This window comes from Pan paniscus, chromosome 5, assembly GCF_029289425.2.
Source record: "Pan paniscus chromosome 5, NHGRI_mPanPan1-v2.0_pri, whole genome shotgun sequence".
In the NCBI taxonomy this organism is placed as follows: Eukaryota; Metazoa; Chordata; class Mammalia; order Primates; family Hominidae; genus Pan; species Pan paniscus.
Genome location: NC_073254.2, coordinates 120,192,611 through 120,220,201, shown reverse-complemented (window position 1 = coordinate 120,220,201; position 27,591 = coordinate 120,192,611). Strand labels below are relative to the sequence as shown.

The 27,591-nt window shown below is 37.9% G+C and overlaps 1 pseudogene; it reads right to left on the bottom strand.

The window, feature by feature from the left end:
* Positions 1–937: 937 nt before the first annotated feature.
* Positions 938–16,692, bottom strand: LOC100969809 (arginase-2, mitochondrial-like; annotated as a pseudogene).
* Positions 16,693–27,591: the final 10,899 nt, after the last annotated feature.

Genomic DNA, 27,591 nt, shown 5'->3' with positions numbered 1-27,591 from the left:
TTATTTGGGAGTAAGGCCGAAAGAACTATAACATGCACATAATGATACCTTCATTAAAGGAAACTTGCTTTCTTTCTTTCAAACACTGCATATGTAATTAAATTTAAAATTCATTCATTTATTCATTCATTGAACGACAGTGAGCAAAATGATAGAAACCTCTGAACTTATAAGGAAAACAGTAAGACATATAATATGTACTGAATGTCAGGTAGAGAAAAATAAGGGAGGAGGAAAAGTGAAAAGCAGATAGTTTACAATTAAAATAGGGCATCAAGAAGGTTGACATTCAGTAGACAAAGAAGGACTAAGCCATGCAGACTTCTGGGGGAACAGTGCTCTGGGGACAGCGAGTTCAAAGGCTTTCAGTGGGAAGAGGCCTGACATGCTTCAGGAAAGGCACACTGGCCACTGGTGCTGTGGGAGAATTGAGGAGACCCAGAGGTCCGAGGGGCAAAGGGAGGCCATGCGGTGTAGTGACTGGCGGACCACTTTAAAGACTTTAGCTTTCACCATGAGATGCGGGAGCACGTTATCTTCATGAAAAGTAGCAGATGAGAAGCAAGTCAGCTGGAGGGAAGGATTGCTGAGGGCTGCAGAACATGGCTGGTTACTCTGTTTTTCTTCTGTTGGAAAGCTTGAGCAGAATTATTCTTATTGATCCCAAGCCCATTTTCATGTAAGTGAGTGAAAAAAGGAAAGCAGGGTCCAGTCGAGAGGCTTGAGTTCTGTTCCCAGCCAGGATGCTGATACGCGTCTCCTCCTTCCCTGCAGGCCCAGCATCCTCTGGCTCCTCCTTTATCTTTAGACAGCAGAATAGTAGGTGTGGGTGGACTTAATCTCCTTCCTCTTGTGACTTTTTGGTATTTATTTTTTCAATTAATTAATTTTTAAGTTGACAAATAAAAATTGCATATATTTATCAGGCACACCATATTGTTTTGAAATATGTACACATTGTGGAATGGCTAAATCAAGACAATTACCATATGTATGACCTCACATAATTATTTTTTGTGGCAAAAACACTTTAAAAATCTCCTTTCTTACCATTTTTTGATATACCAAGGTAACGAATGCTGCTTATGCATCTTCAAATTTACATAACACTACAATGCATTAATACCCAGTGAACTGCAAAAAAAAAAAAAATATATATATATATATATATATATACACACACACACACTTACAGTGGTATTATTAGTCACCAAAATGGAGAGGGGAAACTACAATTGTGAGAATGTGCAAGTGTTCTCATTAAGGCAATATTAACCCAGATAAGCACTTAATACCTGTCCTCTCAAATGCCTAACAGCTCTGGAATGCCCATTGTGAAACAAAACAGTGCACAGTATTTCCTAAATTCTCACACACACTTCATTTTCTGACTTGGCTGGGAAACGAGAAAATCTGGCCATGGGCAATGTGCCCTCCTTCCCTTGTCTGACCCAAACATAAAGCAGTTACATCTACTGGCAGGCTAGCTGTGGCCTTTGCCCTTTCCTCTAAAGTGCCCAGTTGAGGATTGACTTCAACAAGATCCAGTGCTGACAGCAACCCTGTACTATGTATTTCCCCAGTAATATAGATGCCTTCTTGAAAGGTCAGTCCCCCTACAATAGGGATTCCTGCGGCTGGAGCCAGTGTACAGTCAAATACATCAATATCAAAACTCAGATGGACAGACCTTTGTCTTTTGCCAATCAGCAGATCAAATTTCTGTTGCATGACCTCCTGGGTGCCAAATGGATCAATGTCTCTCATGGAAAAATACTAGATATCATTGTTCTTTTAAAAAAATATTCCAGAGGGTCCATGTCTCCTAGATCAGAATATGCTATACTTGGGGAAGAGATATAAGGTTTGTCCAGGGAAATCCTGGAAGTTCTGGTACCTTTCCCTGTAGTTCTCTGAGGAGAAATGAAACAGATAGTCCATGGAGATTTCCTGATGAAGTGGTAAGGAGTGTACTGATGTCTGCTGGGCATCAACCCAAGTGACACAAAGGTCTGGGCAGTTCCAGGCATGACCACTAATGGTACTAATTGCCAGGCTGGGGTCTTCTCTCACCGTGACGCAGCTGTAGCCAGACAACACTGCTCTGCTAACCAACTCAGCCAGTTGCTGGTTGGCTGGGCCACTGAGCGCAGATTCACTGTAGGGTTGTTGAAGAGCTCATCTGTGGGGACTGGAGTAAAACTAAACTTTTCAAAGTCTTTCAGGCAGCAGCCCAAATTGGAGACTCTTTTCATCAATCCAATTTTTCTTCTGGCAGCTGGACCATGTTCCACTCCTTTTCTTTTCTGTCCCTACAAGAACGGGGCTCCTATCACAACCAGACTTCTTCAGGACAGAATGCACTTGCGTCTGGAGGAGACAAGTTCCTTAGGGACTTGACTGGCAGTGTGGGGAATCACTGGGACAGAGGCAGAGCTCAGTGCAGCTGGAAGCTTCCAGTCTCAGCAATTTTCAAGAATACAATATATTGTTATTAACTATAGTGGCCATAATTTTTAAATTCTGACTTCCCACACACAAACACTAACAGACAGCAGGCAAATATACCAGGCAAGTCAAATTTCTCAACCCAGACACATTTAGCAGATTTTATTTTAATGAAACAGAATTTTTAAAGAGATTTTATACTTCATTAAAGTTGATTTACTGTGCACTTTCGCTCCCTCTGCTGGTTGTGAAGACTGTGGAAAACCACAATACATTGCCCTGCCAGTAGACTTAGAGAGCAACCTGACATCGTGTAGCCTTGAATGGTTAATCTAGAGAAGGAATGAAGCCAAGCAAGCAGTGAGCACTAGCTGTACCGCTGACACAGGGACATCTCACTCTCTGCCCTGGCCATGATGGAGTTGTGAGGGATCATGCACTGCAGCCCCTATTGTGCAGATGAGGAGGGTGAATTCCAGAGATTCGAGGCTTTCCTCAGCTCCAGATCCATGTGAAATTTAGGGCCCAGGGCCAGGACTCTTGTGTGTAACTTGGAGACATGTTCCTAGTGCTTGTAAACTTCACGGACAGAACTTCATGGATAAGTGAGACTGAGCTGTTACTGAAGAGTTAATGTAGCTTTAGATGCAGCACCCCTTTCTTGTGAGCTGATTCCAAGTGTCAGGTATCAACTGGTGGGAGGCGCTTATCTCAAATCCTTAACAGACAGAAAATGTTCATTTCTTCATGTGATAGAACAACAGTAAAATTCCAGCTTAAAGTTGTTACAGCTTACTCTCTGACCTCATTAAATGACTACTCTGCTTGGATTTTTAAAATGTGGTTTCATAAATTAAACACTGAGTCTTAAAACCTTCCTTGAGTTTTAATGCCTTTCCTTTGTGAAACCATGAGGGAATCCACCACCAACAAAGCATTTTTTCCCATGTTCCTGTGCGTGCCTGGTGTCACCTGGGGTCTATGCCAAGTCAAACAAAAGAAGTTTGGAAATAGTTTGTGAAGAAATTAACTTGTATACTTAAGTATATTTAAGTAGGTCAAACATCTCCTTCTCCCCCACATTCCATGACTAATGTCCCAAATAAAAGTATATTCATTTTACATGCACCACATTTCCCAGAAAAAAGCAGCAAATGCAAGACATTTATCTGTCAGGGTGAATGCACAAGGTTCTGCTCATTTTTGCAGGAGGCAGGGAGCTGGAGGAGCTGCTGTCACCATCCTCTGACTCTCAGATGACATAGGAGTTGTTTGGTGCAGATGTTAGAGAACAAAATGCCTGGACCTTGTCTCTTGAGAATGCCGTGGCTATAGGACTGAAGAAGTTGGACTTGTAGTTTGGCCTTCCTCTTTGTATGACAGTTATTTATGCACTATTCTTTTTGCCTTTTTTGATTATAAGTTCATTAAAGGCTGATACAATGTCTTATTGCTTATAGCATCTAGCATGTACTAGTTGCTAAAAAGAGGTTTGTTAAATAAAGATTTATATACTAGCTTCTGAATAAATGTTTGTTAAGTGAAAAACTTTTAAAAGGTAATTCATTTGTGACTTTTTCAAAGCATTTCCAAACTACTGCCTGGACACCATTCTCACTTAACGTGATGAATTAGAAAAGCATCCAAATTTTTTATCCCTTTAAAAATATTTTTTATCAGTGAGTTGCAAAACTGTTTCTTAAAACGTATTTCTAGGTAAGTAATTTCTGAAAGGCTCCAACCATTAAGATTTAGTATGAGGGAGGAGGGATAGCATTAGGAGATATACCTAATGCTAAATCACGAGTTACTGGGTGCAGCACACCAACATGGCACATGTATACCTATGTAACAAACCTGCACGTTGTGCACATGTACCCTAAAACTTAAAGTATAATTTTTAAAAAAAAGATTTACTGTGTGATCATTATTAGTATAAATTTTTGAAAAGAAAAATCGATTTGCTACACATTTAACACTAAAGAACTAATATACACAATGTGTGGAGAGCTGTATGAAATTTTGAAGCAAATGTTAGATCTAATTCCTCTTAAAAGAAAGAATCATGTTTAATTGATAGAATACAGCACTTTCATGGTTCTCTAGCAAGTCAAAGGGCTTGTCCATTTTCTTGACATTGTATTTACTTAAATGAGTTTATCTAAAGGGAGAAAGCAAGGTTGCAGGCAGCTTAGAACAATGTAGTAATTGTCACTAATTAAGTGCCCTCAGCTGTGTCTATACTGGGCCACTGTTTACTTGCTTTGTACATACTCAGCTGCAGGTAGCCACACTAAAAATTCCTCCACTTGTTATCGCCCCTTGCTGTTTTAATTTTTACGTGGTGAAATATTGACAAACATGTCATGCTTGACTCTCACACTTTTTCTATGAATGGGTAAATTAAGGATACAACTATTATCTCTTATTCTGAATTTTCTGTCTAGAAGGTAGTGCAGGGTAGATGGATGTTGGCACTTGCTCGTGAACTGGACTGATTAAATGATTCTGAAAAATAGAAATTCAGAATGATTGTTCTTGGAATGGTACTACACTAGTATCCATCCATCAACATACTCTCAAACATGCTCTTTATAACCATTACAAGCAATTCGCAAAGCTGGCTGGGAGTTCAGCAAAGTTAACCTTTGTAGACCTGACCCATGACTGGGATCTACAAAGCACCATGCTTGAACCACCATAGCTTTCAGCCATAGATAAGAGTTAATTTTTGCCACCTTGAACAGCATTCTCAAGCTTTCTTTGCCTTAGTTGCCATGTTTATAAAAAGATAATGAAAGACTAAGCAAGTACTTCTCAAACTAACATGCACACGAATTTCCTGGGCATCATACTAAATTTAGATTTGGATTCAAAGGTCTGCAAAGAGAGTCCACATTTGTTCCCAGGTGCTCATCTAAGACTGCACGTTGAGTGCTAAGGGGCTAGTTGATCTCTATTGAGCCCTCAGCCCTGATATTCTCTCATAAAGCCTTTGCTTGTGAAATATACTTTATCCTAAATTATGTGATAATTCATTGATTTTTGATTATCATGCCATGAGGGTCTTATAATGTCAGTGAATAAGAATAATGAATGAAGGTATAAATTGAACCATTGGACTATTTTAGAGGTTTTAAAATTCCTAAGTGTACAATAATAATAACTGTAGGAATTAGATGCCAAGACTGTGTGTTCATGATTTTATCATGAAATACTAAACAGCAAAAGTAGATGGCATGTTCTGTCCATTATTATTATCAGCACCACTTCAAAACTTTATAGGACCACATGAAATATCCGTTAGTGCTAGCTATTTCATTTTCTTCAGTGTATATAAATACACAGCCTGAGAACAGAATGAACTTTCAAATACTTATTTGCAAAATATTACCTAGATTTTATTTTGATGCATTGTTTTTCTTCAAGATATCTCAGAATTCTGGGCACCTCCTTAAAATTATCTTTACTTTTGCCTTCTGGCCACATTTCTCCCATCTACCACAATACCACTCCACCCCAAGACCAAATTAAGTAGAATCTTATGGTAAAGATATCTACTTCTGGTGTCTTTTTTATTTAATTCAATTGTACAGGTAGGTTTTTTCAAACAGCAGAAATACATTAAGAATTTAAAAGGCTCTATGTTCTCTTGTTTCTTGAGATGTTATTTTAGCATCTGCACTCAATTTCACAATCAGTTTGACTATTTCACATTTCTAGGGTTTTATAAATCTTGAACAGCATACCTCTTCATCACTTGGTTTCATTGCGCCAATTGCTAAGCAATAATATGCAAGATTTTAACAAAAATATTTATTTTACATTTTTCTTTAAGAGATTAAATGTAGTACAAGCAAGTATTTAAAAAACAGTGATTGTTTCAAATGTTGTTCAAAGCATAATGTGAAGGGCCAGAGTAAGGGTTTATGCAGATAATGCATTCATGATTGAACTATTTGTATATTAAATATGATGTTAGGTTATAAATTAACTTAAGCTCTTGAAATTTATAGACGAATTCAAAAATGTAAATCTGCTCAGAAAAGGCTATTTATCTCATTCGTTTGTATGGTAATTGAAGGTTCATAATGAAATAATCTGATGCACAGAGCCCAGCTAAATTAGCCTGCCCATAATGTACTATCTTGAAGTGACTTCACATTTTCATTAGAGCCTTTCTAATTTCTAAAGCAAAATTAATGCAATTAGTGATCAAATCAATACATATTGATCATGAGTTTCTTCAATATGGCATGAACATATTAGGTCAAAAAGAAAGGGCTTTTTAAGATCATAGAATAAATATAAGAAATTTAAGTTGTAAGTAAGACAGCTTTGTGCTACTTTCTATTGTAGCTACTATTTATAAGAAACTGGCAATATTATTTTTATCATTGTTTGGATGAAATTCAACATAATGTGCTACATCCCTGTCCCTTCCCCCCAATGCATTAATAGGGTATTCATTGTCCATATGGATTTTTCTCTCCATAAATATCCAAAAGCAATTTTTTTTCCTCATGGTGCAGAATTTCAGATGACTAATTACTCAAAAGCATTTCTTTCTTTTCACATGCAAATGTAAGCAAGATTCCAGGGAGGAGCCCACCCCCTAAACCCTCAGCCCAGTAAATGTACCTTTGATGGAGTGGGCTGCGGTTAAATGTATGCAGGAAAGACTTGAAGCCCAGAATAAAAAATCAAAACGCATTTGTGGAAATCAACGGACTGTTGCTTTTCTACATACTAATCAGCTTATTTCACAGTGAAATAAAAAGATACTTCTAAGAGAGAGAGAAAAAAAGATCCAGTCCTAGAAGCACCCCTCCTCACCCCCAGCTAAATGGATTCTGAGATGTGGTTCAACTGGTGTCTATTCCTGAGGTGTGAGGGGAAACCATGATAAACTGTCTTAACTGCTCAGCTTCTTAAGAGCAGATCATGTAGATTCTGGGGGAAAATGTTGAGTAAACCCAAAAGAAAAGATCATATTGTTGAGTCAAGTCTGCCTTTGAGATCCTGCAAAAGCTAAGCTGAGGAGAGAGACCAAAGCCACAAGACTGTGGTTTGCAGTTATGGCCAGCTAATTTGCTTTTCCGTCTTGAGGACATGTGAGGGCATGAGCTACTTTTCCTAACTCATATTTCATGACTGTATTTTAAGAAGCTTTATGGCATGTAAATAAATTCCCTTACTGTCTGTGATAAATTTCAATTGCTTTCTTTAAAAAAAGGTAATTAATTTAAAGTTTTTCTTGCAATTTTCACACCATATGAACATAAATAAAACTTTTCATGGTGTATAAATTTATAAACTGTAATGACTCAAAAGAATGGCAGTGACAGGTGTACATTCTATTTTGTCTACAGACTGGTCCCCTTTACTTGAAAGTGATGTCATGGATTTTGAATTCAGACATTTATTCACTGATATGAAACTCTTCGGTGCTTCTGGTGAAGCAATCTGGTGGAACTGACTTAATATCATGACTAATCTCATAGTTTTTGAAATTGGCGCATCATTGATGAAAATAATAGATTTATATTTGTGAAACCATTTAAAAATTCTCCTGAGGGAGTTAGTATATGTGTTTACAGGTGTTTCTAGATTACTACTTAGAATGGTGTTGCCAAGCAATGCAGCATTCACTTGTCACTGGTCACATGTGATGCTTTGGCAAAAATGAATTCCATGGATAAATATAAAGTTGGGAAGACTGTTATTTTGTGGGAAATATACAATGTACATTAGCATAATGAGGCTCTCAGAAATCCTGCAAGAAAGATGACTATTTAACACTAGTTAGCTCAACATTTCCCAAATTGATTGAGTTATTCAATCTTTTGGTTTTCTTCTTCTAACATATCTACTTTGGGATACTCTGATTTTGATTTGGTGAGTGACAGGGAAATCATAAAGTCTGAATTCTGGGGATATGCTAAATGGCAATAACCACTTCACATTTGATTTTAGTCATCAGGAAAGAGCTGACAAATCCAGTTCATCAACATACTTCTCTCCCTGCCATTAAATTATTGTTCCTTAGCCTGAGCTATTTCAATCAAATCAAACCACTAAGACTGATAATAACTGATACTATTATCACCTATTTAAGAATCTCCTACTTCCTGGCTGGGCGCAGTGGCTCACGCCTGAAATCCCATCACTTTCAGAGGTCAAGGTGGGAGGATTGCTTGAGGCCAGGAGTTTGAGACCAGCCTAGTCAACATGAGACCCTGTCCCTACAAAAAAAAAAAAGAAAGAAAATCAGCCAGGCATGGTGGCACACACCTATGGGCCCAGTGTGCACCTATGGTCCCTTTTACTTGGGAAGCAGAGGTGGGAGCGTTGCTTGAGCCCAGGAGGTCAGGGTTATAGTGAGCTGTGTTCAGAAACTGCACTTCATCCTGGGAGGCAGAGTGAGACTACATCTCCAAAAAATAAAAAATAAGAAATAAAAATCTCCCTCTTCCCGAGGAAAAACTAAAATAGCTCTTTCAAAAAAGTAAATAAACAAATAAATAACACATAGTCTTCATAAAGAAGACAGATAGCACAAGGAAGAAAAAATACTTGTAATAATCCCTTCATTGTAAATATCCTGATGCATATTTTTCTAGCCTTTTTATATGTATATAACCATTTAAAAAATTGGATTTGGTATTTATTTCTCATAACCTATTTATTTTCACTCGATACATAGTGAACATATTTCCATGTCAATAAATCTATAACATCATTGCTTTTCATTGTATACATGTGCCATATATTTTAAAAGGCTAAAAAGATGGCAGCCTTTTAGTCACTAAAGATCGGTATGTTTAATGGCTTTGGTGTATTCTTGGTAGGTGTATGGCCGGGACAGGCCCTGTGCAGGCATCACTGCTGTGCTGAAGGGGTGGAGGGGGAAGGGAGGTCTGTTTTTCCTGGAGGTCAATCTCCTCTACAGAGAGAAATCAAGGGCCAAACAGAAGCTGAGGATGCTGCCTGCGTCGGCCAATCCCTTCTCCCTTCCTCCTCCCACAATTCATCTTCCCCAAACACCTTCTCCCCACTGAGTTGTCTTCTGTAAGTGGGGTCTTTCTGCAAGGTTGGGAGCTCTGATTTGGAGGTGATGTTTGCTGTAGAGATAGTCCCTGCTGTGCAGAACAACTGCTGCTCTCCCCTCGTGCTTCTTCTGGGCAGGATAGTCAGAACCTCTGCCCATCGGGACCTCTGTGGTGATTGGAGAGTCAGCCAAACTCACTAGGCAGCTAAAGATGCTCTAGAGATGCCTCATGGCTAACATCTTTTCAGAGGGGCAGCTGAGTACCCTGAATTGTCCCCTGGTTTCTGGTCAAGCTATGGCAGCCTGAGTTTTGCTACTATGGACCCTGATCTTACAATAGACTTAATTGAAGCTAAGGGTGGTGCTAATTTTTTTTTCATATTATATTTGAAATTATTCCTGTGGACATGCTGTGCATACTTAGGCCAAAGGTTGCAAGAATGCCTGCCAAAAAATAGAGGCACATATAACTAGATTTTCTAAGGAAATGGAAACCACAATTCATTATCTTCTTCTAAGATTTCTTTGAAGGCCCCAGTCTGAGCTAAATGCTCCCTTATTTACATTTCCTGACTATTCTGCACATTCCTGTGACTTCTATCACCCTATAGTTGTTTGCCTGTCTGTCATTGCACAGGCACGTGAGGACCTGAAGGATAAGCTGCTGTGTCTTACCAGATTTATTTATTTTTTAATTTTTAAAATCAAGCAGAGACCCTAGACACTAAGTGTGGAACCAAAAACTTGGGCTCTTTTTCCAGGTTGAGAAGTGGTTAAAAGCATGGACTCTGGAGTCCAACTGCCCAGGTTCAAGTCTCAGTTCTCTGTGACCTTGGGCAAGTTGTTCAATCTCTCTGGGTTTCTTTATCTTAAAATGTGGATAACAGTAGTACTTGCTTCATAGGGCTATTCTGAGTAATAAGGGTTGATTTTTCTATAATGCATTTAGAATAATTCATGACATTTAGTAAGTATTATATGGCTATTAATTTAATTATAATTTGGTCATATCAAATTGCTTCCCAAGCCTCTTTTCCTCACAGGTATAAGTGAGATATATTGGCAGTGATTAGCACAGTGCCTGGGACATTGTGCTACAGGCTCAGTGGATACTTCCTGAGTCAGATTGATAATCCATCGTGTGAGCCTGTGAAGGTTCTAAATGGGGCAAGCATGAAGTACACTAAGGGTGTGCACTATAGCCACTTCTTGGGCCTGCTATGCTCCCTGTTTACCGCACATCTGTGGTGGCCATACAGTTAGCTAAGTTAAGTTATACTACTTCTGGTTGTTTTGTTGTTGTTTTTGTTTCTGTTTGACATGAAGGTAGATAAGAGTATATGTGCTTGTAATACTCATATTAAAATAGTAGGGAATGCCCAATCCTGTATTTCCTCAACGCTTCCACTCATGCGCATGACTTTGTGTAGTGTAAATGAGAAAAAAAATCATAGCTGAGTCTTCAGATTGGAGATTGGAAGGAGATCCATTTTTAATGGCATTGAAATAAGAAGTGATCCTAAATTTACCATTGCTTATTTATGGCTGTAGTTATTTCTCTCTAGTACATCCCAGAGGGTTACTTTCTGTTGTTAATTGGAACTTCTAAGCCATTTTTATTTACCAAGTGTTTTACAGTCATTGGTATTGATGACTTATAATTCCCCCTGAGTTAGGTGTCAGGATGAGGCATTGACACAGGCTCCACACTCAGGAAGCTGAGACGTGAGGGTGGATAAATCTGCCCCCTCCCACATGGCAGCCATGGGGTCCCGGTTTGCTTTGTTTTGGCTTGTCGGATTCATATTACCTTCTCCATGTGCACGATAGCAGTTACAACTGGACTCCTGGATACAGGGTCTTTTGAGGAAGGACTGAAAGAGAGTGACACTGAATCCACTTAGCAATTTTTTCGTCTTTCTGTTCGCCATTAAAATGAGTTTTCCTTGCAACTGTATGTCTTTCGGCACACTTATTTTGTTTTTTTTTAAAGAAGTAAGACAAATAACTGCCTGTTTATTGTTAAATTTGTAGTGCCAGTCATGACAATCATAAGGATAGTAACACTTTTGCCAGCAGGGTGCTTATCTGTTTTACTAGTTCAGAAGGACTTGATTGATGCGAAAGACTAAGGTCTCAGTAAAGACAATTTAGCCATTTCCATACAGTTTATGCTTGTGTTAGTTGTATCCTGCAGGGGAGTCCCCAGGGGTGGCTTCTTTGACCTTCCCTCTAAAAGGTAACACGTACAGATTCCTAAAGGAACCATCGTCTAACAAGACTAATGACGACTCCCATGCCTATTATCATTCAGAGACAGAGAAGGAGGCTTTAGAAATGCAGTACCACATTCCTCCCTTGATGTTTCACATGATCTATTAAAGCGTTATGTGGCAGATAAATTAATCATTAAAAACTTACAGTTAAGTCTTTACAAATAATAACCAGGTGTACCTTGATTATCTTTGATCTCAATATATATATTTTCTGTCACTAAACAGATGATACATAGCAGTTTATTTTACTGACAATGAGTTTGAGAGACTCAAAGAAAAAAAAGCTATTTTCCTCCAGCATTCTTTCTTTTTCTTTTCATTTCTTTCTTTCTTTTTTTCCATTTTTCAAGTTAGAAGAGCTAAAACGAAGTTCTTCATTCAGTAATAGCTCATGACAGCCATGATCACTTTTTCATCTTGCTTTGCTGGAGTGTGAGTATGAAGCATCTTCACTGTTTATTATTCCAGCTATCCTCCCATTTGATTTATTTCTCCCATTCACTGCTACTTAGTATTTAAAAGTTCTGACCAGGGGACACGCTCCACATCTTGTGTGCATTAGGTGCTCCATGATACACTGGATTCCACTTAATGCCATCACTTTGGATTGAGGTGGATTTTTTTTTTTATTCTAATGTGCTTTTCGTCACATTAACCACTTCCAGGGCTAACATTTTCTACATTCCAAAAAGAAAATAAAAAAGATGATAACATGAAATAATGCAGTTGCAACAATCATATATATGCCAGACAAATGAAAATTCATGACAACACAAAGCATTTTGTACCATAAATGATTTCTTCATTCTCTGTTAAGAAAAATGTTTAATGTTTTAATATACTACTGGTGAAACTTAGGTTAACAAAAATTGTTTGGGTAAGTGATAAATTCAGGAGCAGCACCAGGAATGTGGTGGTGGAAATAAATGCAACCAGAGAGAGAAAAGTACTCCTCAGCAGACAGTAGACTTCTTAAATTGAAAGAAGAAAAGAATGAAATATGGTTGAAATCTTTGTTTATGTCGCAGATATTTACAATCTATCTACAGTCTACTCCATTAAGTAATGATGTGTTTTTATTATGTCAGTCTAGGAAGGTAACAACTTTAATTTGTCATTTCAAAATTAAATGTGTGATTTTCCTTTGTATTTTGCTCAATAGTATAAGGACTGTGTTATGGCTAGGTATTAAAATATGGGGATTACTTGGGAGCAGAAATCAAGATTATTTTTTCTGGTTTGTTGAATTCCTTATATGTAAAAAAAGTCTTTGTTCTGAGCAGTTGGTGATGATAATATGAATTTTTACTTTTTAAAAATTCTTCCTAAAAACAAAGTTCTTATTGAAAAGTATTAATTGGGGCCGGGTGCAGTGGCTCATGCCTGTAATCCCAGCACTTTGGGAGGCCGAGGCAGGTGGATCACAAGGTCAGGAGATCGAGACCATCCTGGCTAACACGGTGAAACCCCGTCTCTACTAAAAATACAAAAAATTAGCCGGGCGTGGTGGCTGGCGCCTGTAGTCCCAGCTACTCGGGAGGCTGAGGCAGGAGAATGGTGTGAACCCGGGAGGCGGAGCTTGCAGTGAGCAGAGATCGCGCCACTGCACTCCAGCCTGGGCGACTGATCGAGACTCTGTCTCAAAAAAAAAAAAAAAAAAAAGAAAAGTATTAATTGGAAACAAAGATAACTACATCTTCTTGAAATGCCAGTTGTAACTAATTCACTCTAGAGCCAACAATATCTCAGGGTTGTTGACATAACTAATTTTTTTTCTTTGAAAGAAAAATAATTCTTGGAGAAAGTAATAGCTATTATTAGTTATGATAATAGATAAAATGTATTAAGCATCTTTTACATGTCAACTGATTTAACTCCTTTTATTATCATGACATCATAGTCTAGTAGGCTTTATTTTTCCCTGTTTGCAGATAAAACAAAAACAGAGGCAAAGAGAGATGAAGTAAATTTCCCCAGAACATATGGCTAGTAAGGGGTCAAGCAATGGTGGGTGGGATAATATATTTCCCCTGCTGAACCAATTACAAGATTTCAATGATGTAAGTTTTTCTCTTTCCTTTCTTGGTAAGACTGACAGACCATCTAATGACACTTCAACATTGTATGATGCTGAAACCAAGGTCCAGAGATGTTAAGCAATTTGCCTGGAGTCACACAGCAAGTTAGTGGTGAATAGGGAAAGCTCTTCTGAACCCTCCTATGTTATCTGAATTGAGCCAGTTTGGCAGCCTACACTGGACAAGAGTAGGGCCAAGAGTGAATGGATTGTACTCAGAGAGCAGGAGAAAAGGGGAATGGTTAAATAAAAATGACTGTCTCTTCAACTAAAAGTGTGACACATTTGGGAGTGGAATAAAGAGCATGAGTAAGGACCACTGCAGGCACATTTATGGGGCAACTGATGTTTCTCTTGGGTATGATCCTCACCTCCTACCACTACCTTCTTGTCCTTTTTTGCACTATCTGGTGACCTGAATTAAGATTAATTACGTTTATGCTGTCTGAACTCCAGTATCCCTATAAAATCATTTACTTAAAAGTATTAGTGCTGTAATAATACCTTCCTGGAGATTTAAAGAAACTGATAAAATGAATATTGGATGCTGATCTTTTAAGCACTGTAGCATTTAGGGAGAGGAAATAATTTGACACAAGAGGAGTTTCCCAGCATTCTTCAATTCAGATTATGTAAAAACTAACATTTATACCTATTTATAAATATGCCTGACCCTAAAAAGGTAATACTTTTTTTAAAGAACATTTACAATATGAATAATATTACATATTTAGTTAAAGACTACCCACTTTGGAGGTGCACCACAATGGTCTGATTTTTTAAAAACCCAACTCCATCTTAGACTGTTATCCATCTTCCCTTATTCAAATCCCTGAAGATAAAATGGAAGCATGGAGAAGTTATTTTCCAATAGTAAAATCAAGGCAAACATGGAACCTTTCTAATTCCCATTTGCATGACCCATTATGCTGATTTATTTATTATTAGATTTTATGGATAAGAGTAGATGCTGGGAATATGTAACTCTCAGACTTCAGACTATGCAATCACTTTGAGTTCTTAGACTTCTGGACCAGTTTGACTAAACTCTATTTTTCTAAGTTATTTTTCCTCTAAATAAGTGGGTCTTCACGTGGAGAACACAGACTTGTAAGCAAAATTTTTATATCCCTTCCTATTTTCCCTAAAATTAAGCAAAGAGAAAAATGGAGGATTTCTACCCCAAAAGGGAAGTAATTTATCCCTACCACAGGAATAAGATTGCCAGATTTAGCAAAGAAAAATATAGGCCACCCATTTACATTTGAATTTTAGATAAAGAATGAATAATTTTTTAGTATAAGAATGTCCTATGAAATATTTGGGTGTCCTGTATTTTAACTGGCAATTCTACCTAAGAAGGACTCAATCCACTTCCCTTAGAAAAGAGGTGTCAGCATTGTTCCAGCAACCTGTGGGTCCCTGTGGAAACTGTTGCCTCATCAGGATAGTAGAAGAACATCACTTTTGCCAGCAGCTCTTGGTATATGTGGTAATAGCAGCACTGTCCCAGTGTTTGTCCTGTTGTCTTGAGCTTCACTGGAGACATGGCCTTTGGGTCTTTTTTGTTTATGGTGTCAAATTGGTGTAGGAAATGCAGCCATGTGTTCTGGAACTGGACCACTGAGGAAGAGGTAATCCTTTTGTATTATGTTGATGGAAGCCACTCATATTTTAAGCATGGCATTAATGACTATTTCAAATTGCTGCATTGTAATCCAGTTACATTAGCTGGATTATATTTAAGGCCTGCTGGCTTCATCTAATTTAAGGCGGAGTTCAATGACCAAATAAATAAGTTTTATAACAAAGAGACATTTGTTTTAGGGCCCCCTGCATAGTATCCCAAAAGGGACTTTCCTAAGTATACTTCTATGGCAATCAAGGTAAAATTATTTGTCCTTTCTCAGTCTTGGCTTTCTTACCACCTTTATATGAAGTATAGGTATAGTGATGCCTGTTGGAGGACTAAGACTTAACTGAATGATATTATAACTAGAGCTATAATGATAGTATAAACTATAATTGTTTAGCAAGTAGTCAAATTAAAATTGGTGCTGATATTTTAGAAATGGTAAAGCAGTTCCGAGAATAATAATTTTATTCCCAACCCTGGCTATCTGTGATTATTTTAAAATGTAACCTAGAAAAAGGCACAAGCCATTTATAATATTTCAAATGTGAAAAGTGAAAAAAAAACCCAAAACATCACCTTCATTTATTATTTTAAAAATATGGTGAGTTATTTTAGCCAAGAAGAAATGAACACAGATTGTGATGAACATGCTTAACATGTACTTTGAATAAGAAAATCAATACATTAAATGACATGTTAGAAGCATTAAACAAAGGAGAAAAGCCAAAGAACTATATTGAAAGGCATGTTTTCCAGCATAGCTGTTTTCAATTGCTAAACGTTCTTCTCCTGTAGCATATGAAGGGCGCCTAGTGACCTCTAGCTGAGGAATCCATATAGCTCTGCACCCTTCCCCCACCTGACAGACAGCTGATGTCCTAGGCGTGCCTCTGCCCCTGCACTCTATTAATTCTTGGGATAGAGCAGCTCTTTATGCAGCAAAGCACAGTTCCAGCAGTCTATGTCTTTCGTGTGTTTTAACAATCAAAACTCACTTCTCTCTCTCTCTAATGATTTGTTTCTCTCTAGTACTTATATCCAAAAGGAAGATGCTCACAGTCATAAAGTGGTCCATAGCCTCTAACAACACAGTGGTGAGGCATGCATTGCTCCCTGGAAATCAAGTGCACTGTAAGTCATGGCCTGGAAAACTGACCCAGTGTGTACCTGCAGCTTTTCCACCAGTTGCTTCCCACATGGCCATTGTTCTCTTAATTTGTTAGAAATTAAGACAAGTATCTATATGGAAATGGCTTTTTTTTAAATCTTGCAAGAAAATGCATAAAAATGGCTATTTTTAGATGAGGGACTAGAGCTGATTATTTTAATTGTATTTCCAAAATTTTAAAAAATGTGCTTAAATAAACAAATATAACTTTTCTAGGTAAAATAATTGAGTAAACTTTATCTAACAAAGAAAAAGGAATTTTAATGTTTTTATAATTTGAGTCCTTGCCTTTCAGTACATTTCAGGAGTTCAGTAAAATCTGAGTTATGTCTTAAGCTATTACTGAAATCTAAGGAAAACAGGACTCAGGGCCATCACTGGGAAAAGCTAAAGCTGAAATGTCCTGAAGATATCTCATTGTTACTTTTGTGAGCTTTCATGGTAAAATCAACTCAGTCACGTTACTGTATAGCAGTGGTTTCTATACTTCAGAGAACTAAAGAAGGAGACTACAGCTTAAGTTGTAGAAGCCCTCTACTCTTGAAGCCCTGAATGTAGGATGCAAATGGACATGCATCTTGAATTAAGGGAATAGTGTTTGGCTCTAACCTACCTGGGCTGAGCTGGCATATAGCAAATCATGCAGCAGCTGAAAGCAATGTAAAAGTTACTTTAGAGCCTACAAAAACGGATTGCGTAAATGAAATGCAAAATGATCCACGGTGATGGATTGTCTGAATATGTATATATCCATTCTCCTTTTCTTCTTCAGTACTGTGGAATCTCTCTGGTGAGGTCAGGGACCACATGCATTTTGTGTAATTTCCCCTAGAAGTGCCTGACACATAGTAGGCACTCACTGAATTTCTCTTGAATGAATGAGCTGTGAGGCTGACTCAAAATTAAAGCATCAGATATGATCAGAAGCTGATTAAATGAGCAAGCACACACTATGACCTCTAGCACAATGCCCAGGACAAGAGCAGGTGGGCACACAGCAAGTGCTAGATGATGTCTTTCCTATAGACCTTGGTATTTTCTGCTTTCTATAAAGTTGTGTACTTTAGTATACAGGGATGATTTACCAAATGGTAACATTTCTGCCTTTGTGGATATTAATAAGTAATTGTTTTAAGAAATAAATTTTTTAAAGATTCTAGAATCAAATAAGATTGGGGAATGCTGATTACACTATTCCACCATTAGAATTTTTCTACTTAACTAAATATTTGAGAAGTACGACAGTAAAGCAACTTGCTTAACCTCTTTGAAAATATGTTTTTATCTTTATGAAGGTTTTGTATACACAATAGTTCTACAATATGTGTTATGAAAAATAGCAATCCTTCACCCCAGTTTCTCATTTCCTTCTTCCCCAAGGCACTGATTGATTCTGTTGTCATTTATTTCAATGCCTCTAAGTAGCCTTAAACAATTGCTTACACTCCCATTTTTTTTGTTTTAGGCACTATATATTGACTTTGGACAATGAAAGTATTTGGAGAAGGGCTCAGACAGTGTCACAAGCATCAAGCAGTGCAGGCTAGAACTCACAGGCAAAAGAACGGGCAGAATCCATGGAGACCCCAGCCTGCAGACCCTTGGCATCACATACAGAGGTGTACTTGGGCCAGGTTTGTACTCTAGGAGAGGAATGCCTCTGTAGCCTCTGTTGCTTTCTTTGCATATGGGGTTGGGGAAGGCAGGCAATGTGACAATAGGGCTTTTACGTACATAAAAGTGGTGTTGCCAGTGGAGACCAACACCTTGCAGCTTGATACCAGCTGCCTTAGGGGAGTGGCAAACCAGTTCTGATAGACCCTGTAGGGAGAGGAGCACTGGTCCCATTGACTTGTTGCCAGGCAACCAGAGAAGAGAAGTGCTGGCTCACTAGTGGGCAATCCTATAGGACTGTTTCACTCTACTGCCCCCACTTCCAATGCCCTATCCTCCTAGTAGAGTTTTTTTTTTTAATACGTTTGATTAGATTAGTATTCAGTTGCTCAATATCATGACCACTTGAAATGCTATTCATGGTTGAACCATATAGTATCCTTTGATTAATTTCTCTTTCAGTACAACTTTTTATTTTCCCTGGAATTATTTTATTGTTTTATGTTTGCAAAGTTCTCTATGTACCTGTCACTAATTTATACACAAACTCTCTCTCAGTCATATGGATCTCTTCTTAATATGTTCAAACACATTAAGCATTCCTGCAGTTTTATTTTCCTGAAATACCTTTTCCAGAGTCTTCAGACCTGCTCTGTCTGAATATCTTGCCCTCAATGCCTGTTGCACACTTGTACTCTGGTTTCTCACTGTTGAAGTGGCCTCTCTCGGCACCCTGCCCAGATCCCCTTATAGGGTTGGGGCACATGCCCTCCCACTGATGTGAACGCTAATGCCTCAAAGATGCCCTCTTCTTCAGGAATGACTTTCAGCCCAATGAGAGTAACCTCAACCAGAAGGTTACACCTTTCCCACTGGGACCTCTCCACAGTCAATGGTGGATTGACACAAAAATACAAAAGTTGGGTCTCCTTGCCTCTAGGTGGTACCATCTCTGTGGTGCAATTTATGCCCCAAAGCTCCCTGTGGGACCAGGCTGAGATATCCTCCAGCTGAGTTGACATCTTTGCTTGCTTCCTTCCCCTTTCCTATTCTGCTCCCCACTGTCTCTCTCTCTTTCTCTGCTGAAAGTGATCCCTCTGTAAATAACAAGCACATGAATTCCTAATTCAGTCTCTGCTTCTAGGATACTTGACCTAAGACAACCACGACCCTAAGGTTTATTTTCACAACTTTTGAGTTGACTCTCTTTTTCTGGATCTAGGTCTTTCTCTTTCTTGGTGTATTTTCCTGGGTAAAAGACACTTTTTGTTAACTTCCTGAGCACGTGGGAAATTAAGTTTTTATTTAGTAAATGACATAAAACACTATCATTCTACTCTCACACGGGATAAATCATTTTACTTTGTGTAGAATTTTATATTGGAAATAATTTTGCATCAGAATTTTGGAGATAGGACTTCATTACTTCAAGTGTTCATTGCTATTGTTGAGAAGTCTGGTGAATTTCTGACTCCTGAACTTTGTGTTATCTTTTTTTTCCCCTCACTGTACATTCTTAGGGTCTGTTTTCTTCTCTAGTGTTCTGAAATTTCTCAGTGATATGGATTGATATGAGTCTATTTTGATTTATTGCATTGAGTACAAAATGGGCTTGAATCGGCAACTTACGTACTTCAATTCTGGGAAATTTTAAGAAATTATTTATTTGAAGACTTTCCACCCTTAGTTTTGTCTGTTCTTTTTATAATCCCTATTATTTGGATGTTGGAATTCTTGAATTAATTATTTTTAAAAATATTTTTCTCTTATTTATCATTTATTTGTGTTTTTCTCTACTTTATGGAAGATATTTTTCAATTTTATTCTCTAATCCTCACTGAATTTTTCATTTCTGTAAGCATATTTTTAACCTTTAACAACTCACAAAATTTATAGATATATATATATATATTTTGAGATGGAGTTTTGCTCTTGTTGTTCAGGCTGGAGTGCAATGGTGCGATGTCAGCTCACTGCAATCTCCGCCTGCCATGTTCAAGCAATTCTCCTACCTCAACCTCCTGAGTAGCTGGGATTACACGTACCCGCCACCATGCCCAGCTAATTTTTGTATTTTTAGTATAGACAGGGTTTCACCATGTTGGCCAGGCTGGTCTCGAACTTCTGACCTCGTGGTCCACCTGCCTCGGCCTCCCAAAGTGCTGGGATTACAGGCGTGATCCACCATGCCCGGACTAAAATCGTTTTTGTTTGTTTGTTTGTTTGTTTTTGTTTTTTAAAAAAGGAAAAAAATGAACAACCCTCCTCCACAAAAATTTATATAGCTTTTTAAAACCAATAATTTTCTCAGTTCTATTTTTATGGTGTCTTTATCTTGTTTCACAGACCCAATATTTTATCTTATTTATTTAAAGATTTAATAATTCTTGGATTTTTTTTCTTGCATAGTTTCTATTTTCTCCAAGTTGCTTTCTTGCTGTTATCTCTTTTATAAAAGATACTCTTTTCTGTTGTTATCATTATAGTTGGTGTGGTCTCTGTCCTTATGATAGTTCAAGAATCCCTCAGATTTTTGATAACTCTTGGTTGACTTCTTAACTTTAAGAGTGAGGTGCTGAAAAGCTGTTTGTTAATTCCATGTGCTTGGCCAGAGTTCTTCAACTATATGCCTCGTTGTATGGTTATTAGGCTATGCTGTTTCATGTGGGAAACATCTTACATTATTGTACTGGTTAAAATGTGTGTTCAGTTTTGGGTAACAGAGAATTGAAAGAAGAGAAGCTTAAACAAGAAAGACACTTATTTCCATTCAATGTAAATCTGGGTTAGTAGAGTGCTATAGAGTGTCCAGGATTCAGACATCTTCTGTCTTGCTGCTCCACAGTCTCTAGGATGTTTCTGTGCATTCTGTGTTCCAAGAAGCCTTGGCATCATGTCTACATTCTAGCTAATAAGAAGAAGGAAGGAAGGATATATATCCCACCTTTTGAAGTTATACATACAGCATTTGCTTACATCCCATTGGCTAGAAATATTGGCCACATCTCATGGCAAGGGAGGTTGGGAAATGTGTCCATTTTTTTTTTACAATATGCATATAGCCATATGCTTAATAAAAATTATATTATTATGGAAGAAGGGAAAATTAGATATTGGGAGACACCTAGAAAACTCTGCCAGTCATGCCTTTAGGGGATTTCTCTCAGTCTGGTTACATCCCCCAGAAAATATTCTTCCAAAACCCTGCCTGGAAAGCTACAAGTCTGGATGCCAGAATTCTGAGAATTAAATGGGACACAAAAGCTGAGTTAGTGGTAGTGCTAGTAGTGGGGACTGTGTTTCATTGTTTAGTTGTATACTTTTACTTCATGATGCCACGTGTTCTCTAGTCCAAAGACCAGCTCTCCAGAAATAACTCAGTTTTCTGTTGGGAGTGGAGAGCAAGTTGATTGAAATGTTGAACAGTGATGTTTCTGGAGTCGGGAGGAGGTCTGGGAGTCTAATAACCAACCAGTCCTTGTGTTTTCAGTCCATCCTAGTTCCAGAAGTAGTTGCCTCTAATTCCTAAGGACAGTAGAAATTGGATTGCTTCTCAGAGTTTCCCACTCCTTGAGGTGGAATTCCATTTTTTTTAAGTCTCCTAAGTGATTAAACATTCATCCATCTGCGTTATAGCTTCCAGTATTTTGTTTTTGTTGGCTCCTCACCAGTTCTATTAGTCCTGTTGAGTTATGATTTTTTAAAAATCCTCTTGCATTTGTTTTAGTGAGAAGGAATGGAGACAAATGAATAGGTTCAACCCATCATCTTTAATTCAAACTCTGAACTGTTTTTTAATACCTTTTGCTTTAGCACCTCACTTCTTTTATTGTTGAAACACATTTCCAATGGAAAATACAATATTGATAGGATCATGATGGTGATGATAATAATAGCCAAATGCACTTAGTTCTTACTTTTTTGTTGTTTTGTATAAATTTAAGGGATATGAATGCAATTGTTACACGCATATATTGGTGAAGTCTTGGCTTTTAGTGTATCCATCACCCAAATAACATACAGTGTATCCATTAAGTAATGACTCATCACTATCCTCTCTTCCACCCTTCTAGTTCTCCAATGTCTAATATTCCACACTCTATGTTTACGTGTACACCTTATTTCGCTCCCACTTATAAGTGAGAATATGTAGCATTTGGCTTTCTGTTTCTGAATTGTTTCACTTAAGATAATGGCCTCCAGTTTCAGCCACATTGCTGCAAAAGACATGATATAATTCTTTTTTATGGCTAAATAGTATTCCATTGTGTATATATACTACATTTTCTTTATCCAATCATTTAGTGATTGACACTTAGGCTGATTCCATATCTTTGTTATTATGATAGTGCTGCAATAAGTATACTGGGTTTTTTTTTTTTGTTAATTTTTAGGGCACACCATTTATATGTGCTCTTAGATCCAGGCACATGAGGCTCTCACACAAAGCCCCAAACTCAAGGGGTCTTGTACTTTGGGAATGCCTACTTTAACCATTTCTGTGGTGGTTACTTTTTATGTGTCAACTTGACTGGGTTAGGGGATGCCCAATAAAACATAATTTCTGGGTATGCCTATGAGGGTGTTTCTGGAAGACATTAGCATTTGAATCAGCAGACTGAGTAAAGAAAATCCACCCTCACCAATGTGGGCAGGCATCATCCAATCCATTAAGGGCCCAGGTAGAACAAAATGGTTGAGGAATAGCAAATTAATTCTCTCTTCTGGAGCTGAGATATCCATCTTCTTCTGCTTTTGGACATCAGCACTCCCCCAGTTCTCAGGCCTTTAACTTCAAACTGAGAGTTATACCATTGGTTCCTCTGGTTATCAGGCCCTTGAACAAAGGCAAAATCATGCTTTCCTGGTTCTTTGGCTTGCAGATGGCACATCATGGAACTTCTTGGCCTCAATAATCAGGTGAGCCAATTGCCATATTATATTATCTTATTCTATCTATCTATCATCTATCTGTCTGTCTGTCTTTCTATCTTTCTATCTATCTATCTATCTATCTATCTATCTATCTATCTATCTATCTATCTACCTACCTACCTATCTATGCTATTGGTTCTGTTTCTCTAGAAAACCCTGGCTAACATAATTTCTTTTCTTTTCTTTTTTTCTTTTCTTGAGATGGAGTCTTGCTCTGTCTCCCAGGCTGGAGTGCAGTGGCGTGATCTTGGCTCACTGCAACCTCTGCCTCCCAGGTTCAAGCAATTCTCCTGCCTCAGCCTCCTGAGTATCTGGGACCACAGGCAAGTGCCACCATACCTGGCTAAGGCTAATATAGTTATAAGGCCTTCTGTGGGGCTTGGGATTAACCAGGGCTGGCAATGCCACCCAGACAGAGTACTCCAAGCCCTAATTAGAACCATATAGGCCCTGGTTCTTGTTTCTTTTCTTTAGGGTACTCTCTGACCTCTACTCCTTGTGTGGTATTGACCAGATGCCTTGGGAAGCTCTAAAACTCATATCAGTCATCCCAAAGCCTGGTAGCCAGCCTGGTTCCAGTGGTCCACCCTGATAAACTGAACCCTCCCACTGTCTGACACAGAATTCTTTCACAAAAGCATGTGAGACTGGGTTATAAGAATGAGGCTCACATGCTTATTTTGGGTGACTCTCACTCAGTCAGAATAAGGATGAAGTCTTTTATACTGCTTGGGGAATGCACAAATACGTAAGTTCCTTTTCTCTACCATAATTAAATCTTCATCGACAAATCACTGGATCTCATTTGGCCCTGTGAAGATTCTTCATCCTGTGTCTAATTGAACAAGAGTCACCCCAAATGCAAGTCTTACCTAAGTTATACCAGAAAATGTGAAGACATTCACTTTATGACTATGTTAAACTTACCATTTGGAAATTGATAGTGTCAAAGTAGATTAACGTATCTTTCACCTATGTCTCCTCTCAAATGCTTTAGGATGCAATCACTGCATTCCTAGAAAGTAATCTATCGCAGTATCAGCTGCACCTCTGACTTTACACACTGCTATCAGCAGTAGGAGGGCGCCTGTGGGCAGTGAGTAAAGTGGTTCCTATACACATATGTAGGGCTATGCTGGTGATTTTAGCTGGTTCTGATCATTGGGTGCCTTGTTCTGCCCCAGTCTTCATATATTTTGAATATCAACCCTTGTTACTTCATTTAACTTTGTTTTATTGTGCTTATTGCACTGATATAACTGAAAGTTAAATTGATAAAGTCCTTTGCCTAAATTTGCAAGCTGAGAAGTAAATGGCAGAGCAGGGGTGTTGTCCAAAGGCTATCTCATTCTAGAATTTGTTTCCCAGACTATCGCATCTCAGATTGGAAAACTCTCATGCAGAGTTTAGGCATTCCTCCCTATGCCCCAAGAACCCATTGCACTTTTTAGTACTCTCTACCCTAATTAAAGTAGTTAGATTATTGTACTATACTTGTATTATAAATATTCTGGTAACTTCATGTAGCTGCAGTGTCTAAAAGAGAGAATAAATGAAATGGTAAAAGGCTTAGAGTCTGGAGCAATAAAAAAGTTTTTAGGCTTTTATTCACACCAAACTGAACACAAACTTCAGGAAGTTACTTCAGCTTTCTAAGTGTTGATTTCCTCATCTGTAAGAGGAGAATACTTATAGCTATTTTGGTAATTAGTTGAGGGTATTAAATAAGATTACATAGATAAACCACAGTGACTATACATAGAAGGTACTAAATGAACGTATCTTGTTTTTCCCCAGGTCCCAACACACACATTTCAGCGTATGGATAATTCTGGTGTACAGCTCTCTCTAGGGAGAACAAACTCTGTCAACATATATCCTTGAGTCCTATCAGAGATACAAAAGAAAGAATCAGGCACATAAATAAATGTATGTTGTAGATTCTTATCTTTGATTACTTAATTTTGCAAAATAGTTTAATCTCATGATAGACAATTTTATAGAAAAATTTGTTTAGTATAACCTAGGCTTCAGTAACTATTTTTTAGTTTTCAGGGCTTGGAACGAGCCAAAAATACATATCACAAAATACTTGTTAAAATGAGCTCAACACTTTACAAAAAGGAAAGCAAAAGCAAAAAGGATGAATTTTTTACATGCATATAATTTTGTAGATCCACTTTTGGGAATCTTTTGAACATGAAAAACACAGTGAGGGCAAAAGTTATTTTTATGGTAAGTTGGTGAGTTTGCAAACGTGAAGTTGGAGAGGTTTTTGACATCCAAGAGCCAAGATTTGTAGACAGCAGCTGGCTAGTATTATCCTCACATTTCCAAGCACGATAGACATGTAGAAATGAGGTAGTTTCTGAATACTAATCTTGGGAGAAAACCAACCAAAAATTCTGCTGCTCATCATTGTTATCTGAATTGTCTTTTTCCCTTTCCTGCCACTGCTTTCCATTTGCAGGACATACTATCCTGGTCACTAGGCCTATGGGAGAGGTTTTGCACATTCATGCCCCACCTGCTTTCCACACTGGATGTGAAGGTCGATTCCTCGTGGAGCTCTTTGCCACGTGTGGAGAGGACAGAGTGATAGCTGTGTGATCCCATCTGGGAAAACTGTTGCTGAATGTTTACTTTATGAAAAATAGCCTTGTAGTGTTGGATGGTAAAAACTGGCAGAGAATTTTTGGCTATTCAGAGAACTAAATTACATGAAGTCTTAGCCATTTTCCATGGGAAAAAAAACCTGCACATTTATATTTTTTAATAACGCTTCTCCATTCTTAGAATGGAAGCCTTCACAGAAGTCATGGCCACCCTACTCCACCCCTAGAGGTAAAGGCATTCACATATTCATATTCATGATGATTAAATCCCAACTTTTATACATTTTCTCATTAATCATTTCATAAAGGAAATATAAAATTGAACATTAAAATCTTACTGACAAGATGCTGGTTACTAGCTGTGCATCCCTTGAAAAAAAATAGAAATTAAATTATAAATCAAGTCAACTTTTAAAGTCACAATGGAATCATACATGTTTGAAATGTATGCACAAGCTCAATAGACTCTGCCCATAATATTGTCTAGCAAAGATAAGAATCAGAGAAAAAACTGAAAACTGTTTATTGTGTGCAGTTGCTGAACACATATATACCTCCAAACAGGATGGCAGATGTGGAACAGCTGCTCATTATCCATATTGGAAGAGGGAATCTATCTTTGAAATTATTTATAACCTGCTTCATGATTAGGTCTACTATTTTTCTTTGGGGTAAATAAAATTAAGCATTCATGAACATAATTTTAAAATATATGTTATTTGCAACAAAAACACTCACTTATATCAGATTATCAAAATGCTTCACACTTTAATCATAGCCATATTCATGAAGGTCCTATTACACACAGTAATGATAGCAAACACTTACCTAATGCTTACCATACGTATCAGGCTTCACTCTAAACATTTTAAACTCATTTGATCCTCACAACTACTTTAAGAGAAAGGTGCTATTCTCATTCTTGTTTTACAAATTTTAGGAACGTCATTAACTTGCCCAACATCACATAGCTAATAAATGGTGTTGCCAGGATTCAAATACCAGCATTCTGACTCCAGAATCTGCATTTGGCTAAACTGTCACATTGTATACTATTGTTCATAAAACAAATGTAGACTATTTCAAGTTTTTATGTTATGTAGTGTGAGAAAACTGTTACCTTGGAAGAGAAACTTTCCAAGCAACAGTATTACCAGTCAGGATAGGCTTGGCTAAACTATGGCAATAAAATGACACAATAACATTACATGTCCAAGGTGGGTCTGTACCTCAGATATTTTTTTTTTTTTTGGCAGAAGAGAGGACATGAAAGTGGCACATCAATTCTTAAAAAATGCCTTAGCACAGAAGTCTCACATTTCACTTCCACTCATGTTTCATTGGATGAAAATAGTCAATTGGCCTCGCCTAACCACAAGGCTCTTGGGAAATGTGAGCAAAGAGTAGACAGATTAGAAAAAGGCAGTTGAGGCCAAAGAAGAATAAAAAGGTTGTAAGGAAGCATTTAGCTGCTCTAAATGTATATGTCACAAACTCTTAGATTACAGGAATTTAGTAGACATGGTATGTCCAAACTTCAAGAAAACATTTGCCAACAGTGTCAAGTAGACTGATAGAGAGACAATGATTGGAAAGCATTGTAGTTAAAGAAAAAGGATAGCCTTTGGGGAGGTCAGCTGGACACTTAGCCCCTTACAGGGGCCTTGGCCTGATCGTCAGCTCTTATGTCCAGAAACACCAGATGGCTGGCACGTCTGAAAGTATAGGTCTCCCAAAGACAGACTAAGTATAATCCTACTGATAAGTGTAA